The sequence below is a fragment of the Oryx dammah genome, unplaced genomic scaffold (genome assembly GCF_014754425.2).
Source record: "Oryx dammah isolate SB20612 unplaced genomic scaffold, SCBI_Odam_1.1 HiC_scaffold_29, whole genome shotgun sequence".
NCBI lineage: Eukaryota > Metazoa > Chordata > Mammalia > Artiodactyla > Bovidae > Oryx > Oryx dammah.
The window spans coordinates 43,728,559-43,747,282 of record NW_024070213.1 but is presented as its reverse complement, the minus strand read 5'-3'; the positions used below and the strand labels follow the sequence as shown (position 1 = coordinate 43,747,282).

Here is an 18,724-nt window from a genome sequence, read left to right as displayed (position 1 = left end):
ACACACACAGAGTGCGGGATCAGCTCACTCACACACACACACACACACACACAGAGTGCGGGATCAACACATACACACACACACACACACACAGTGCGGGATCAGCTCAGGGTTGGATGTGGCCACTGGAGTCTCCATATCCAGGGACCCTGGGAACGTAATTTCACCATTCTGCAGCTTCCTTTCTTCGTCTGTACAACGGGAATCACAAAGCCCATGGCATAGAACCGTGCTTCTCACGGTAGACCTCACGATCATACACGACAAGCCAGACCTGGAGGCAGGTTCCATGAGTGTCCTGCTTTGCAAAGCCAAAGCCCAGGAGATTTCAGTGACTTGCTCCAGGGCACAGGGAGTAGTAGCTGTTGGTGCCTAGAAGCAGCCAGCAAGGTTGGTAAGAAGACCTGGTGACCAGCAGTGAGCAATGGGTCAGGAACAGGAGGGAGCCTGGGATGACCCACAGTCTTCCGTGCCCTCCAGAACCAAAGCAGCAGCTGCGCTTCTCCTGGCTGCCACCGACCCCCTGTGCCCAACCCCTTGCAAACTCCTTTAACGCAATTTCTCTATGATGAATGTGTTGGGAGGGGGGTTTCTCCCCCAGCCCCTCCCAGCTGTCCGCGGAGGATCCCACTGAGGAGGCAAGAATTTAACATGCCTCCTGACCACCAAAACCAGTGTGAAATGTCCTGGGTCCAAGAGCACAAAGGCCGCCTGCTAAAGCCCCGGAAAAGCCTAGAATCCTGCCCCAGCCCCTGATCCCTGATCCTTGCTCAGGTCCAGAACAGAGTATCACATTCTTCAGATTCTTGTCTGAAAGCCAGAAAGGCAGGCAGGCGGGGGCGAGGGTGGGGGTGTAGGGGGTGTAGGGCTCTCTGCCATTTCAACCTAAGGATAATTAAAGCCTGCAACTTGCTTTAAAGGGGAAGAGAGTCACCATTTTTCAGCCTCTAACACACAGATCTGTCTCAGGTGTGCAGGGAAGAAGGTTGGAGGTGTGAAGCCACAACAAGGATAGGGCCTGATGAATTCCACCGTGCTCGGCGGCCAGTAATTAATCCCATGATAAGGCATTCTTCATGAGCACTTGGCAAGGCGCAGCTACCTCCTCCTCACCCTGGCAAGCACAGGAGACGGTTGGTGGGTGGCAGGCCCAGCTCTGGGCAGAAGGCAGGCTGAGAATAGCAGGCTGATGGGCTCGGAGGCGGCCAGGAGATAGCTAGGAGGTGGTAGCAGTGCTGGAAGGCTGAGAGGGAAGCAGCTGTGGATCCGTACAGAAGCCAGGCTGTGCCCACGTCACACACTGGCCATCCACCCCAACCTGGTGCCCACTGCCCTGTCTTAGATGGAGCAGGGGTGGTTGTTCTTTACACCTGACACCAGAAGCCAGGGAGTCACCAGGCCGACAGCCACTGTATACAAAAGCCTGAAAGTCTACAAGCCCCTAGCTTCACAAACACTTACAGGGTCAAGTAGGACAACAGGGCAAAAAAGGCAATGGAAACAGATCTATAGAAAATGATTGGCCTGAAAATTAGAGGAGCAGGGAGAGGACTCAGGATCTCTCACCTGCTACCTGGGTCAAGGCACTTAGCTTCTCTGAGCCTCAATTTCCCCAGCTCTAAAATGGCAACAATAATCTCAGATATGCAGATGACAATACTCTTATGGCAGAAAGCGAAGAGGAACTAAGACGACAGTGAAAAAGTTGGCTTGAAACTCAACATTCAAAAACAAAGATCATGGCATCAGGTCCCATCACTTTGTGGCAAATAGATGGGGAAATAATGGAAACAGTGACAGACTTTATTTTCTTGGGCTCCAAAAATCACTGTAGATGGTGACTGCAGCCATGAAATTAAAAGACACTTACTCCTTGGAAGCTATGACAAAACCTAGACAGCAGATTAAAAAGCAAAGACATTGTCAACAAAGGTCTATCTAGTCAAAGCTATGGTTTTTCCAGTAGTCATGTATGGATGTGAGAGTTAAACCATGAAGAAGGCTGAACATCAAAGAAGTGATGCTTTTGAACTGTGGTGCTGGAGAAGACTCTTGAGAGTCCCTTGGATTGCAAGGAGATCAAACCAGTCAATCCTAAAGGAAATCAATCCTGAATATTAATTGGGAGGACTGATGATGAAGCTGAAGCTCCAATACTTTGGAAGAGGTGACTCATTAGACAAGACCCTTATGCTGGGAAAGACTGAAGGCAAGAGGAGATGGGGATGACAGGATGAGATGGTTGGATGGCATCACCGAATCAACGGACAGGAGTTTGAGCAAGCTCCGGGAGATGGTGAAGGACAGGGAAGCCTGGTGTGCTGCAGTCCATGGGCTCGCAAAGAGTTGGACACTCCTGAGCAACTGAACAACAACAAAATGGGAACATTAGTACTATCACTTTGGTAGGATTGGGAGACTTCAAATGCAATAACCTGAGTGTGACTTCAACCTTCATAGTGACTAAAAAAAAAAGATTTGGGGCTTCCCTGGTGTTCCAGTAGAAGTTGGTTCACATTCCCAACTCAGGGAGCCTGGGTTTGATCCCTAGTTGGGAAACTAGATCCAACATGCTGCCACTAAAACTCAGCACAACCAAACAAATAAATAATAAATAAAATAAATACCTTTTTAAAAAATAGATGAAAACTGGTTTGTTAAAAATGGACAAAATGAAAGACATCCAGCTGTTTCTTGGGCAAGTACTAAGTGCTTATCGTGGGCCACGTGCAGTGCTAAGGGTCCCAGTGGCAACTCCTCTAACAGAGGCAGGAATACCAGCAAGTATGGTCAAGAAGGGCTGAGATGGAGACCAGCACGGGAAGGCAGGGGGACTGCCAGAGCAAGGGAAGCTCTCCTGGCAGCCATCCGACACTTCGGCCGGCAACTGGGACTCTAGATTTATAGTTCTGCACCAGTTTGCCACAAGCCTCTCCCCTTCCTCACATAAAAGCAGTGTTTATGGCTCATCGGAGGGGAGGCCATCTCCAAGAACGCTTGGTCCATGAGAAGGGGCGGGGGCAGTGTGCCATCGCTCTTATAAAAAAGGTAGAGAGACCTAGAAACTGGTCCATCCCTGGTCCATTACATGGGCCCAGTTACTGAAGCACTTTGATGACAATGAGTGGCACTCAAGAGAAGAGAGGATGAAAGCGGACAGAAGAAAAAGGGAAGGCAGGGGAGGGTATGGGGACACATTTACTGGGGGCCCCCCAAATCAGGCATTGCACAGAGTGCCTGCCACACTTCAGCTCCCCGAAGGCACCAAGAGGTGGGTCTATCAATATTACCCAGATTTTACAGATGACCAAACTGGGGTCCAAAGCAGTTGAAGAAACAACTGAGTGTCCATCAGTGGGTCCCTGGTTAGAGAGGCCTCCCCGACACACACACTCCCCCTCCCTTCTCCCCTCTCATGGGCTGTTCTGTGCCCTCCCCACAAATTCACCTGCTGCAGCCTTAACCCCCAGGACCTCAGAATGTGGCTGCATTTGGAGAGAGGGTCTTTAAAGACATATTAGGTGAAAAGGAGACAGCAAGAGTGGGCCCTAATCCAATCTGACTAGCGTCCTAAGAGGAGGAGGACGTTCAGACACAGGAACACAGCAGGGATGAGGGCGGCTGACTGCAAGCCAAGGAGAGAGACCTCAGTGAAAACCAACCCTACGGGCACTTTGATCTTGAACTTCCAGCCTCGGGAACTGTGAGAAGTAAATTTCTGTTTTTAGGTGGCCTGGTCTGTGATTCTTCCTACATGCCTTCACCTGATCAGCCTTCTCCATAGCATAATGACCTGCCACAGTGAGCCTGTCTGTCTGGCTGCCATCTGCTTTTCCCCACTGGAATGTCAAAGACAGGCTTTGGTTACTTCTATCCAATCATGTATCCACAGAACCCAAACAGTCTCCAGCACACAGCCAGCATTTGATACATATTTAATGAATAAATAAACTGAGTGAAAATGGGATTTAAACCCAGCTGCTGCTTCTAGAGTCAGCCACTCCCTTCCCCACGCCCCACTGCCACCTCCTGCTTTATCCAGTTGTCTATTCCTGTACCCATCTCTGCTCCTCCAATATAAAAGCCAGTAAATAATTTTAAATAGTATAAATCCAAAGATAATCTCTAGCCTATAATCACTACCAAACAGTAGTATAAACAGGTGACAGGAGACGTAAAAAAAGATACACAACGGACTTCATCTCAATCACTAGGGAACATTACCATCTACTAAGTGCTGAAACCCCCAGCTAATGTGTTGTTCTTATTAGTAATTTTAAGTCAATATGTAAAAACTAAGGTTAGGTTAGGGTTCGAGTTTGTTTTTGGTTTTTTGAGTGTGTATTTAATGGCGGGGGCGGGGGAGAGGGAGGGAATTGAGGACCACGACAGAGCTCTTCTACTCAAACCTCAACCCTGCAGATCTGGTACTGATCCAAAACCCAACAACAGTCTGGAGTGGGGACCCGGTGAGGTTGGCAAAACCTGAAACAGGACCACAGAAGTGTCCAAGTGACCACATCCCACCCTGGCCTTCTCACTCTCCGGGAAGGAGGGTCTTTGCTGCTCTCTAAGAAGATAGCAGAATTCCTGCCAAGCAGCTCCCTTGAGCTGGGAGCTGGGGCTAGCGGGGACCAGGACAGCAAAGAGATGGAAAGAGTGAAGAAATGGCAGCAAGGAAGTCATTTATCTGGAATGAAAGAGAATGCCAGAGCAAAGACACAGCATTCCAGTTTCCAGGCCCTTGACCACCCATCTTCTCTGCTTGCACGGAGCCCCAAATAGCTCCTTCACAGTTGTAAACATCTTCCTGCCCACAAGCAGCCACTGGGATTCTGAAACTTCCTCTTTACAACAAAACGACACTGCTGCAACTTGTTGCTGCAACTGGTTCCTTCCCCAGAGGCAGGAGCTGCAGCAGAGCCCAGGTAGCCTGCCTGGCTTTGGACAGTTCACGGACATCCCCCCCTACCCTCACTGCCCCCACGCTCAGCTGTCTGCCACTCATCGTCACCAAGGGGCCTCCCTCCGGAAGGCCTAGGGCTAGTTCCCCAGCCTCTTTGTTGACAAGGTCCCTTGGAGGCTCTGTCCCTCACTCCTCCCCATCCCACCCCAACTCCTCATGTGTCTTCTGGCCCAGACCTGTGTGAACCACTCAAGGAGCTGGGGGGACATGAAGATATTCCTCCAGTGAGCCCAGAAAGCTCTCCCAAGTCCAAGTTCCTGTGCTTTCTCATCACTGATGACAAAGTGGTTTTACCTGTTTTTCATCAACTCAGCCTGGGCGTCTAAGCGGCCACTTTCTCCCATGCTCACTCCCATCACAACCCGTAACAGCCAAGTGAAGTGATTTCTCCCTGGCCATAGACTGTGAGCCCCTTGAGGGCAGGGCCTGGAATGTCTCATCCTAGGCACCCAGTAGTTTCTTTCCTAAAACAGATTCTCAGGATACACTTACTGAATGAATGAATTTCCAAAAGACTCAATAAAACCCATGGAACTTTCTGGCAAAATCAGTAATGGTTCTTTCCCACAGTGGACCATAACATAGCCATTAAAATAATAATTGTGGAGCCTGTTGCAACATAAGAAACTTTATATTACAGCACTGAGTAAGTTAGAACACACGACAATATCTAATTTAATATTTAATTTTAGTATGTAATTTTGCAAAGTATGCACGTCTATCGACAGGAAACCCAGAAAGATGCAAAGGGTGGATAGGGTGAGGGCAAATTTGTTTCTTGCTAGTTTTGCTGTTACATTATTTGCGGTATAAACAAACCTCCACCCCCTTTTCTTTTCCTTTAAAAAAGGAACTGATTCCAGTAACAACACTCTCAACACTCCATGAAAAAAATCTCATCCCAAGTCCTTCAGCTGGCTGACCACATAACCAGAGGGCACAGGCAGAATTCCCAGCAGGCATCCAGAGGTTAAGGCCCTGGGAGTGGAATCCTGCACCCCCACATTTCCCAGGAAATGGCACAGGGTAGCAAGCCTTATTGGGCCATTTGGGCTGCTTAAGGGGCTTCGAGATGGGGCTGGGGCCCAGAGCCACTTACAAGGAAAGGAAATCTCTTACGAGGAAAGGAAATCAGTAGCCCAGAGTGACTCAGAGGGCCTTGGTGACCTGAATCACCCTTATACAAAGCTCTGCTGAAGTCTGAGCAACTGAACAAGGTCCCAGCCCTGTTCCCTGGACATGCTGTGCCACGTCCCCACCTTGCAAACCAGCTCAGATGCCGCCTTCTCCAGGAAGCTTTCTCAGATCCCCCTGGGCCCACAGCATTCTAATGGGACGCTAAGAGCTCCTGGAAACAAGAGTCCCTGATTCCTTCCCCTCCTTATTTCCAGAGCCCAGTCAAGCACCCAGCCCACACTGTAAAGCTCTGAGTGGTTACCAAATGAGCAGACACAGACACATGAAGCAGGCAGGAATGCACTCTGCAAGTGGATGCAAGAAGCGCCCACTATGGAGATGGTGGCAGGCTCTCTGGCTGGCTGGCTCCCAGTGACCAGCCAGGGCCCCTCCAATGGCAGGTAGACACAGCAGCCGGGGCTCACCACACACACTTGAAAAATGGCCAGCTGAGGTTAAAGGTGAAGTCAGTAGCCAAGGCAACACTATCAACCTCGCTCCAAGCAGCCAACTGCACTACAGATGAGGAGCCCAGTTTTGCCGCAGCTCCAAAAGTTCTGCTCCTCTCATTAGTTCTTGGCCACAGGTGAGGGAGGAGGCTTGGGAACCAGTCCAACCCTTCACTGTCAAGTGACAACAGGCAAGCCCAGGAGTGAAGGGCATCTGCAAGGTCACACAGGGGTCAGAGCACAGGAGTGTGAATCAGGCTCAGTCTCCTCATCTGTAAAATGGGGGCAAACGTCCTACCTCCCAGAAATGAGGGAAGAATTAAATAAGAGAATCATGTAAAAACACTAACACAGTACCTGGTACGTAGCAAGTGGTCAATAAAACTTAACTCTTATTGTTATTACTATTATTGGTAGAGCTGGGACTTGAGCCCAGACATCCTGATTCCCAGCCAACGCCCTCCCACCAGAGCTCCTTCCTTCCTTCCCCATCTTCCCTCCTCCCCACCAGGCAATTCTAGCCTCCAGGAAGCTCAAGCTAACACAAGCCACCTCATGTCCCAAGTTTGTCCCCATTTCCCAACTCCCTAGGAGAGAGTCAGGCTCCTGAGCCAGAGGCAGGCTCTCTGCCCTTGTTCCCACTAAAGCCCAGCGGGTCCAGCACAGGGCAGGTCATGCAGCAGGAAGGAGTCTTTGATGATTGACTTGGCCAAAAAATTTGGGAGCAATACCCAATAGCTGACTCTTCAATATTAAAAAATAGACAAAAACTTTAAAAGAGCTCTCTGCAACAAGAAAAAAAGAAAAAGAGCTCCCTGCTAACAACTTTCCTATCCCAGGAATTTTCAGATAAGTACTGAGCACCTGCCTTTTGTGAGACAGAGAGATCACTAAGTGGCATTCTAGAGCTTCGGCTGCCCAGGCCTTCACATCCCAAGCTTACAGCTAAGTACCAGTGAGACTTGAACTCCACTCACGCAAGAAGGATGAGGGATCAAGTCCATGCAGGGTGCTAGTGAGGACTCGCGGATAAAGAGATGAAACAAGACCCTACTTCTGACCTCCCAGTTCAGCCTTCGCCCCCATTTCAGCCCAGTTAGATTAAGTCACCCAAATGGTTCCAAATGCCTCTTTATGTTTATCAGACAGGAAGCTGCCTTCTCCAGCCCAGGGCCTTATGCAAAACACAGGAAACTCGGTGGCTTTTGAACACCAGACAACTCGAAATAAAGGTGCCTTGGCAGCCTTGTAACAGCTTTTTTTTTAAATGCTTAAACCGGTTCAGATCTGCCTCACCAGCTGAACTGTGTGATCTGGGAAGACGAATGCAAAGGTCATAGGCTTAGAAAACCTCAGTCTCCAAGCTCAAGGAATCTTCCCACAAGTTCCTCAGTCATCTCACCATGCCTTATCATTAAGGGACAGGCTTAATTTAAAATCTTTAAAACCTGAACATACATCTCCTACCACCCAAAGACAGAGGATGTTGGTGACAGCCTGAAAAGGGGAGGAAGAGGAGGGCAAGAACTAAGCCACTTGGTGTGTGTTTCTATGCAAGTTACAACAAGCCTATAAAAGCATCTCCATGTGGCCAATGAGGAAGCTGAGACTCCAGCCTAACAGGAGCAAAGGCAGGGGTCTGGTCCCAGCTCTGCCAGAGCCCAAAGCCCTGGTGTGGTTCCCTCTACATGGGTTTTGTATCAAAAATACAACTAATCAATCACCCAAGACCTTAAGTGACTTAAAATTACTAGAAACCAGGACTAGCTGCAGGGCAGTGGAAAGCCGATGTGGCTCTGAGTGGCCTGGTGCTGCCCCATGTGAAATATTGATTTTTGAGCCGCAGGAACTTCCAGCCCAAGTGGAACTGTCCAACTGGAAGAAGTTCAGAGAAACTCAAACCACTTCCCACCCCATTTCTTAACTCTTGGGCCCCTCCCCGCCCCCAACCCCCAAAAGAAAACGATTAAGGGTGTGGAAGAACAGACTTAAGCAAAGATGAAAGGAGCTAAGTACGTGTTGCTGGGCTGAACAGTGTGTTAAGGCGAGGAAAGGCATGATAACAGCTCAGAAACACTTTTAAATGAGGCCATGTGATTCTGAAAGGCACTGGGGTTGAGGGAAACCAGGGGCCAGAGCTTTCTACCAACTCAGACTGAGTTTGACTCTACCCTGTCATGGGCGGGGGGCGATGCGCAGCAGTGAGAGGAGTGAAAATTATAAGATCCCTTCTGAGCTTCCCAGCGGGCTCAGTGCTAAAGAATTTGCCCGCCAGTGCAGGAAACACAGGTTCGATCCCTGGCTGGGGAAGATCCCCTGGAGAAAGAAATGGCAAGCCCCTCCAGTATTCCTGCCTGGAAAATCCCATGGACAGAAGAGCCTGGCAGGCTATGGTCCACGGGGTCACAGAGTCAGACACAACTATCCAACTGAGCACATACACACAGGATCCCTTCCATCTCAGACATTCTCTGATCCTAAGTAAATTCAGTAGGGAGGATTGTACTGTTGCTGCTGACTTCTCTTTTTTTTTTTGGTATATGGGATCTTAGTTGCTGGATCAGGGATGGAACCTGTGCCCCCTGCGGTGGCCGTCTGGAACACTGGACCACCAGGTTAGTCCCTGTTGATTTTTCTTTTAAGCCGGGCATCATTCAGAATTAGAGTTAAATGAAAGAAAAAGGAAACATGAGATCGAAGTTTCCAAAATAACATCCATGGAGGTAAGAGAGGGACTCGCCTCGCAGAAGCCCCTTGTTCCTCTGGGTAGCAGCGTTAAGAACCATAAGGACCAAGAGGCACCAAGGAAGTGAGAGGCACCCTGAGAGGCACCAAGGAAGTGACCTTCAAGAGGGAGGGGAGGGGAAACTCAAGAGCACTTCAACTTCCCTGCAGGCTGCAGCCCCACCTGCCCAGGCAGGAAGCCACACCTTTCAGTGGCAACTTCCAGAAGACCCTGCAAGGGTCTCTCCAGCCACAGAGGAAGGCTTCCCCACCCAGGGCTGCAGATGAAGACAGCTGCTGAGGGCACTGTCGTGAGATCTCCCTAGATGGCCTGGCCCTCAGCCAACGGTTGGCCAGGAGCCTTTTCTGGGCCCACCTGCCCAGGCCTGGGTGTGCTGTGTCCACCCCGGGTGCTGAAATCACCTCGGGCCAGAGACACCAGTCAGCAGAATAGGGGCCTGAGGCTTTCTGACAGCAGCCTGCCCGCCTCAGTTACTTTTTAAAGAGACCTGCATCAGACACAAGGGGGCAGCTCCCCGCCTGCTCCCCAAATATCTGGTGCCATCAAAGCCTGAGGGGCAGGTGGGGGCAGAGAGAAGGGGGCAGATACAGGCTGGCATCCCGCCTTCAAACCACCTGCCCATGGGGTGGCAGGCCCATTTTAGACCCAGGCTCATTGTGTGTACTCATGTGTGACTCACATCACCTTTCAAGAGGCCTAGAGCTGCCTGGCAGGGACACAGGCCTGCCTGTGACCCTAAAGGGGTCTTCCACCAACTGTGCTACAGAAAAGAGCCAGCTCAGGAGTGAGCTGAGCCTGAGTCTTCTCTGGGGCCCACACTGTGCAAGGCTATGGCAGCCCTTCTTGAGAAGGCTAGCGGGGCTCTCCAATTCAAAACCCCCCTCTGATCACATTTTCTTGAGAATTTGGGCTTTTCCAATGTTATTAATACATTAAAAACCACAGGCCAGATCTCTGAGAGACAACTGGAGATGGGGTGGGTTGCAAAGACCCCAAGTTTACAAATGAGGAAGACCCAAGAGAATAAAGGTCTGGTCTGGCCTCCTGGTCAGGATGGATTCCCCAGGAAAGGACAAGTGGACAGCGTGGAGCCAGGGGGATTGTAGGAAAGCTGGCAAAAGGGCTTCCTAGAATACATTCCAGACACATCCCGCGGGCTTCCTTTTCTCATAGAGCAGAGAAAAGGCAATCAAAGCATCTACCATTTTCCAGAAACCAAGGGAAAGGATCAGAGTAGACATTTGTTTAAAGGGGTTAGTCTGGTGATAATATGACATCATGGAGAAGAAAACAGGCCCCAAAATGTTCCAACCACAGAGCAATTCAGTCCATTTTTAAGACCCTTCCTCCTCCCCTGCACGTGGCAGGCACTCAGTATGCAATGTGAGATCTCAAGCAATGCATTTTAAAAGCAGAGACCCCCAAGACTGGCCAGCCAACCACTTATTTCTGTTGTTAGTAAAACTAACAAAAATTTCAATTTCTGACTATGTAAGTAGTCAACACATGTAAAAAGGCACTTAGTGGAAAAAGCAATGCTCACCGCAGGCTCTGGCTTCCTGGGCCCTTTCTAGAGGCAACCACTGTTACTTGGGTTTCTGTAGCTTTCCATGCACAGAGCGGAGGCATCATACCATGATTCGCACAGGAGGGAGCAACATGTATCCCATTTTGTATCAAGTTTTATCCACTTAAAATATATCTTGGAGAGCCATGCCCAATCAGTACCTATAGGTACTCAGTCTCGATTTTTTAAGGACTTCAAGGATTCCCACTATACAGCTGTACCATGATTTATTTGACCTTCTTAATGGGCAGTTAGCTTATTTCCTGTCTTTCTCTAGACAATGCTACAAAGAACATCCTTGGACATTTCCTTTTGCATGTTTAAGTTTATCTGCCCGTGAGTTCCTAGAAATCAGTCAGAAGGACTATGCTTTGACAGATATTGCCCAACTACCTTCTATAAAGAGAGTTGTTACAACTTAGACCCCATCAGTAGGGCATAATGGCACCTAAGAAACTGGGGCATTATGGAAAAATTTAAATTCCTGCATGTCTCAATTTCCCAGGCTCTCTTGGGTATAACTAGCAGACACGTAAACTGGCGTAGTGTCTCTGTGAAGCAGTACGTGCCTTCTAGCAAAATCAAATGTACCCCCAACCAGGGCCAGAGCCAGAAGCCAGGCCTCCAGACACTAGGTCCAGTGTATCTCCATGTCACCCCTTAGCTCTCCCCTGGACCACGGAAGCTGTGTCTGAGAACTAAAACACAGTGAGCTTGTGTATCTTCTGCCTGAGCCGGGGCCCTGCGACAAGGCTAGTGAGCACACGCTCATCACCAAGAACATCCAAGAGCGTCAGCAGATGGGCCCCGGAACCACCTGTTTTTACTACTCAAGCTTTGTGGTCCATAAGCAAACACACACACACAGCACATCATTTTTAGAAGCAGAAAGAGCATTGAGCTAGGAGCCAGGAGAACCATCTACCCTTCCTATCCTGTCTCCTTACCTGACAACCCAGGGAATGAAGACTGATCACATACATTTTCTTAAAAATGTACACAGTCACTATGTATCAGGCCCTTTACATACTTAATTTCTTTTAGTTCTCACATCTAACCCTGTAGGATGGGTATCATGACTCCTGTATTACAGACAAGGACACTGAGGCTTGGGGGGTTAAGTGACTTGCCTACAGTCATATAAGCGGCAGGGTCAGGATCTAAAAGCTGTCTAGTGCCAAAACTCAGGACTCCACTCTTCCCAGCTCTCATGAAGAACCGGATCCCGTTAAGTCACAAGCCTACTGCTTCCCAGGGGGCAGCCGGGGTTCCATTCCCTTGTCACCAGAGGGCTTAAGCCCAGGGGCTCAGCACACCAAGGGTTAAAGCCGAGAGGCAGTGACTCTCTGGGGCTGCACAAAGGGAAAATGCACTTCCTGCCCCTGTGGGCAGAGATGCTGTTTTATGCTCAGCAAATTAGGAGGTTTGTTTAATTAAGACGACACACAGATTTTGTTATTCTAAATATTTTTGGAACATGATGCTTGGGAGGAAGCTGTCAAGGAAGGCCTGGATTTTTTTTTTTTTTCCTTTGCCTGGGGTTTCTCTCCTCCCCCCCTCCCCACCACCCCACCCCCACCATGAAAAGGGTAGGGCCAGGCTCAGAGGAAAACAACAGCCAACCCCTCCTCTCCTTTTCAAATAAAGATGTCAAGCTGGTAAGGGCTGTCTTAAGTACTTTATGGAAGGATTAGCTAGAAGAGGAAGTGAAGAAAGCACAGTTAGCCTGGCTTCTAGCAATACCCTCCACCAGGCGACACAACAATGCAGCATTTTTTGAGTGTGCTTTTCTCCTTTTAAAAAGCTAACAGATCCGTGTTTTGTTTTTTTCTGGAGCAAGAATGGGCAAGAGACAGGCTGTGATTAACATGCGTCCTTCATCCAGTGAGAGGGAAGTTGTCCCATCTCCAACCCCTTAGGTTAAAAGTTTAAAAATAAAAAATAAAAGTCAGAAAGCCCTGCCCCTCTCTTTTCCTCTACCCTCACCTGCCCTTCAGACAAGGAGCCCCACAGAACGCACCTCTGGGAGTAGCCCTTCCCCAGACACTGCCTGCCAATCTGAGCACCTGGATCTGCCATGGGCACTGCCGGGACTTGCTGAATCTGAAGAACAGAGCTTTTTTAGTGTCACCCTGCAGCCATCTGGGGGGCACAGCGGCTCTCAAATTACACTGAGCAATCTCTTGACGTTTTTAATTACACCTCAATTATCGTAAATGAGTCCTCACTTTCCAACACTGAATGCTTGCCCCGGTTTGGCAAACCTGCCATGTCCTCCTTCCTCCAGGCAGCTTCCCTTCTCATCCCAGACAGAAGTGGCCCCTCTCAGGATTCCTCGAGTCCTTTGTCTGAGGCCTGTTTGAGACACTCATCACAGTCAGCTTCTGTATTTCAGTCACTGGGCCACTATTTCCCCCTGAGGACTGTAAACTCCCCTAAGGCAGAGGCCTCTGGGCTCTCCGTAGGACAGGCTGGCTCCCTTCTCCCAATCCCATGACTCACAGCACCCTTCTAGGGTCTCTGTCATCTCCGCCTCACCTTAGAGTCATCTACCGATTTGTCTTGGCTCTCCCTAAATGCCCCAGGGCACAGGCCAGGTCTTACTCAACCTCACACCCCCCCACCACCTGGCAGAGTCTCTGGCACAGAGGAGCCAGTTAAATATTTGCTCCATTACACATCTGTGTACCCTCCCCCCACTCCCAGCAGCCTTGTATATAAATTGACTAATATTAATCAAGTGACTGTCTAAATAGGCCTTTAACCAGCCTCCCTTCTTACCATAAAGGGAATAAACCACCCGGTGAGGTTACAGGTTCAGACAGCACTCAGAAATGGCCACAGTGTTGCAGGAAGGCGCTAAGGTTCTTCCAGTTCAACAGTTACTCAACAGTTACTTTGCAATCCTGTTAAGCCCAGGAAAGGGTGCAGTGAACCCAGAAGCGGCTGGGTCTCTCAACTGCCCAGCGGAGAGAGATCTGCCGGTGCATAGGACCTGGGACTTCCCGGGAACCTTTTCCCCACACCAGCTGGGTAGGGCCGCAGATAGCAGCCCGGGTGCTCACCCTGTCCCCACACCTCAAGACAATCTACAACCTGGTCCAGGAAGATACTCCGTCTCTGAGACACCTGGGCTCTTGGGGGCGCGTTGCGGGGGTGGGGGGGGGCCTGGGTGGGGGCGGGGTGTAGATGCAGGGGGGTGAGGGGTGCAGTCCTGCCATGGGCGTGGCCCCTGGGCAGCAGGAGATCAGGATCCTGAAAGGAGACATTTGGGGCGGGGCGGGGGGGGGGGGGGGGGGGGCGGTGGTTAGCGGGGTAAGTAGAAAACCCTGGATCTGGCCCAAACGGGCACGATGCAATAGCCCAGGCCGGATCCTCTAGGAGCAGAGCCCAGCTCTCCCCGCCCTCGCCCTGCTGGGGCGGTCCGCAGGTGCGCTGGAATCAGGTGCGCGCCGGGGTCGCGGAGATTGGTGCGGGCCTTCCCGGGCCTTCCACTCCCAGGAAGCAGAGGCCAAAAGTCAAAGGATGTGGATCTGTGAGGGAGGGGGAAGTCTTTCCTGTCTCGAGCCGGGATCCCCGCCGGGTCCCCTTTCCCAAGCACCCGGCAGCACGTCTCCCGGTCCCCCTCCTCCGACCAGCCGATCGCACCCGGGCGAATGAGGAAGTCGGGAGCCGAGGGCGGAAACCGGGCCAAGAGCAATGTCTGCTGCAGGACTGTCCGATTCTGACTCAGGAGGACGCCCTGACAGCTGCCAAACGGTCCCCGCCTGCCCGCTACCCCCGTTTCGAAAACGCCCGGAAACTTCCCAAGGAGCCGCCGCCCCAAGCCCCCCACCTGAACCTCGCCCAAGCAGCTGTGTCCAAGGAACAGAGGTTGCCCGGAAGGGGTTAAAAAGTTTGCCCAACTTGGGCACTGGGCGAGGCGAGGGCGGGGCGCGTGCCCCGGCGGCAGGGGGAGGTCGAGGCTCCCGGGTGCCCGGGCTGCGGAGTGCGCCGGCGGGAGGGCAGGGAGGGGGTTCGGAGGGTAGGGAGGGGGTACGGAGGGTTTCCGGGAAGCGCCCGGCCCCAAGCCTTCCTCGGCTCCCCGGTCTGGCTGCCGTCGGCGTCTTCACCGAGCATCCACGCGGGGGTCCCGGGGCCCCTCTGTGAAGGGTGCCCAGCCCGCTCTCCCCAGCCATGCCTGGTCGCCGGCCGCGCTGAGGCCGAGAACCACTCATCGGCCCGCTCGCCCAGACTCCGCGCGTCCGGTCCCCGCCACCCCCGCTCACCCGCTCGGGGCGGGACCCGCCGGTGGGGCTCGCTCACCTGAACCTGGATCTGCCCCGGGGAACAGGCGCTGCTTCTCCCGAGAGGGCTTCCTCGAGCTCTTCGGGCGACGGCGGGGTGGGGCGAGCGCGCGAGGCGGGAGCTGCAGCAGGTCAACCTCGCTCAGCCTTCAGTGCCCTGCCCAGGAACAGCTAGGATCTGCGCGCCTCACCGCACCCTGCGCTGCTCCTCGCCGCCCTGCCGCCCCGCCCCTCTCAGAGCGCGCCCACTCCGAGCCCGGCGCCGGCTGCGGGGCGGAGCCTGAAGTGACGAGCCCGCCCCCGAGCTGTCTCACCCACTCCAACCAGCTGCTGCTCATGATGAACAGACAGCTTGACCTGTGGAAAGGCAGTAGGTGGAACCTATAGGCCCAGAGGGGTGGGAATACGTTCTCCCCGTCCGCCCCCATCTCCACCCTCTCCACCTTCCCCCGCTCTTCCTAGGCGGGAGCCCCGCCCCCTAAGGCGGGCACAACGAACCGCCAGGTTCCAGGAGAAGGATTGACACAGAGAGAATCCAACCAGGAGGAGTAGAGTCTCGGCGGACTCCCGGCAGGATTTTGGTGCATTGCCTGATTCCGGGCGAGGCCCGGCGGGAGCCGACTGAGAAAGTCCGGGCTGCTGACACCCCGCCCCGCGAGCTGTTTTCCCTGACCCATGTCATTCTGTTGATACCAGAACAGATATTAAGTACCATATATGGGAAAAGTGCTATTTTACAATGCAGATGGCCTGTGGGGGCGGACCTGGACTCAAGCCCCGGATCCGTTGTGGGCGCCCTGAGTTCCATTTTTGACCCTGTCTTTGGAGTGCGCACGCTGCAGTCTTTCAGCCTCCAGACCTCTGCTCCGGTGGGTTCCTTCAGCCTGGAGTGCCCTTCCGAGCCTCTCTTTACCTCCACGTGGTTAACTCGCACATTTCCTTTCAGATATTTTTTCCAAAATGTTTTCTTGGGGTTCTTCAGGCTGGCAAAGCGCACTGTGTGTGTGTTGCTGCCCACAACAAGAGGATTACAGAATTTTTTTTTAATTTTTAAAAGATTTTGTTACATTTTTAATCCATCTGGAATTCATTTTAATTTTGGAGTGGGAAAGAAATCGAATATAATTTTTGTAATAGCCAGCTGTCCACACACCATCATCACCTACCAACTCATATATTCTTGGATCTGTTTCTGGGTTGTATCCATTCGTCTTTCTGTGTGCTCCTGTGCCAGTTCCACAATACTTTAAGGATGGTACCTCTATAATACATTTTATATCTAAGAGGGAAAATTTCTCATTACTCTTTCCTTTTGGAATGTTCTTCCTACTATGACTAAACTAGTCTTCCAAATGAGCTTCAAAAAAAGTATGATCCATAGGCAAGACAAAACCGGAAAAAAGATTTTGCAACTCTGTGACAAAGAATTACCAACAATATGTGAATATCAACAATATGCATCCATAAGGTAAACCCCAAATGCTTTAAAATAAAAATGGTCCAAAAAGGAACGGTCTATTTAAAAAGAAGGAATAAAAATGTCCACGGAATGCCATTTTTCACCTATGAAGTTTTTTTAAAAAGAATAAAAAATGTCCACCGTCAGCCAGGTTTAGAGATTACAGGTGAGAAAGTAAGTTGATCAATTTTTCTGATAATCATAAAGTAATAATTGGAAAAGCACATCAAGATGAGTTTAATAGTTCTTCTTTGCAGCATATATAACTTGCATAATTTTTCTAAAACTGAGAGAGACTCACCCCAACATCGTCTTGCATTTATCTCTCATAGCACTAACACACTAGATTTTTTAAAATATTTACTTTATTTATTTTAATTGGATTACTTTACAATATTGTGATGGTTTTTGCCATACATCAATATGAATTCGTCATAGGCATACATGTGTCCCCTCCATCCTGAAACCCCCTCCCACCTCTCTCTCTACTCTATCCCTCTAGGTTGTTCCAGAGCACCGGCTTTGGGTGCCCAGTTTCAAGCATCAAACTCACACTGGTTATCTATTTTACATAAGGTAATGTATATGTTTCAATGCTGTTCTCTCAAATCATCCCACCCTCTCTTTCTCCCAGTGAGTCCAAAAGTCTGTTCTTTACACCTGTGTCTCCTTTGCTGCCCTGTAAATAGGATCGTCAGTACCATCTTTAGATTCCATATATACGTGTTAATATACAGTATTTGTCTTTCTCTTTCTGACTTACTTCACACTGTATAATAGACTAGGGGTTTATCTACCTCATTAGAACTGACTCAAATGCATTCCTTTTTGCAGCTGAGTAATATTCTGTTGAGCACTAATACATTAGCTTTTAATTGTCCATATACTTACTGTTTCCTCTGCCTGAGCTAGGAGCTGCCTGAGAGCGGATAAGAAATATGCCCTAAATGTCTCTGTGGACCCATAACTGACACAAGGCTTGACATAAAATGGTCTTAAGTGGATGCTTGAACAAGACTCAGAGAGCATCCATTTCCTCATCCATAAAATGAGTGTAATCACAGGGCCTTGCCTGTAGCACTGTTGGGGAGAACACAGGAGAAGTGGGCCTGTAAGTGTTTTATAAACTGCTAAACAGTGTGTACTCTTGCCTGGAAAATCCCATGGATAGAGGAGCCTGGTAGGCTGTAGTCCATGGGGTCGCTAAGAGTCAAACACGACTGAGCAACGACTTCCCTTTCACTTTTCACTTTCATGCATTGAAGAAGGAAATGGCAACCCACTCCAGTGTTCTTGCCTGGAGAATCCCAGGGACGGGGGAGCCTGGTGGGCTTCTGTCTATGGGGTTGCACAGTCGGACACGACTGAAGTGACTTAGCAGCAGCAGCAAGCAGTGTGTACTTAACAACAGAGCATTATCAATGATGATCGTATCTATTTTCCTCACCTTCAACCTCCTACACCACCTTCTCCAGAAAACTGAGGTCCCTAAGAAGATGGAAGGCCTGTCAGCTGAGCTCTGAATTCTCTCCTCATCATCTACTAGCCTAGGTGCCTTCCTACTTCAGGAAACCCTCCTGCTTACTGTCCGACCTAACCCTTCCTCTGTCTCCTAGAACCTACACCCTGGTGGTATTTTAGAAAAATATTTTATCTATTTTGTCTGAGTATTAAAATAGTATTATGGTTGGTATACATGAGTGCTAAGTTGCTTCAGTTGTGTCCAACTCTCTGCAACCCTATGTAGGGACTGTAACCTGCCAGGCTCCTCTGTCCATGGGATTTCCCAGACAAGAATACTGGAGTGGATTGCCATTTCCTCCTCCAGGGGATCTTCCCAACCCAGGGATTGAACCCACGTCTCTTACATCTCCTGCAATGACAGGCAGGTTCATTACCACTAGCACCACCCAGGAAGCCAGCCCATGGTTGGTAGAGAAAATACTAAAAAATAAATCAAAATATCTACAACCTTACAAACTCACTATAGCACCTATTAACAAATCTTATTTCCTTCAAATCTTTCTCAGACTGAAGTCTGAAGTTGCTCAGTCGTGTCCAACTCTTTGCGACCC

The 18,724-nt window shown here is 50.3% G+C and overlaps 1 protein-coding gene across 1 annotated transcript in view; it reads right to left on the bottom strand.

The window, feature by feature from the left end:
* Positions 1–15,438, bottom strand: part of MYH9 (myosin heavy chain 9) — an 86,912-nt gene extending 71,474 nt beyond the window's left edge. Inside the window, exon 1 of the mRNA XM_040234719.1 lies at positions 15,210–15,438. The gene's annotated coding sequence lies outside the window, so the exon portion shown is untranslated. The remainder of the gene's footprint in view (positions 1–15,209) is intronic.
* Between the last annotated feature and the right edge of the window lie 3,286 nt (positions 15,439–18,724).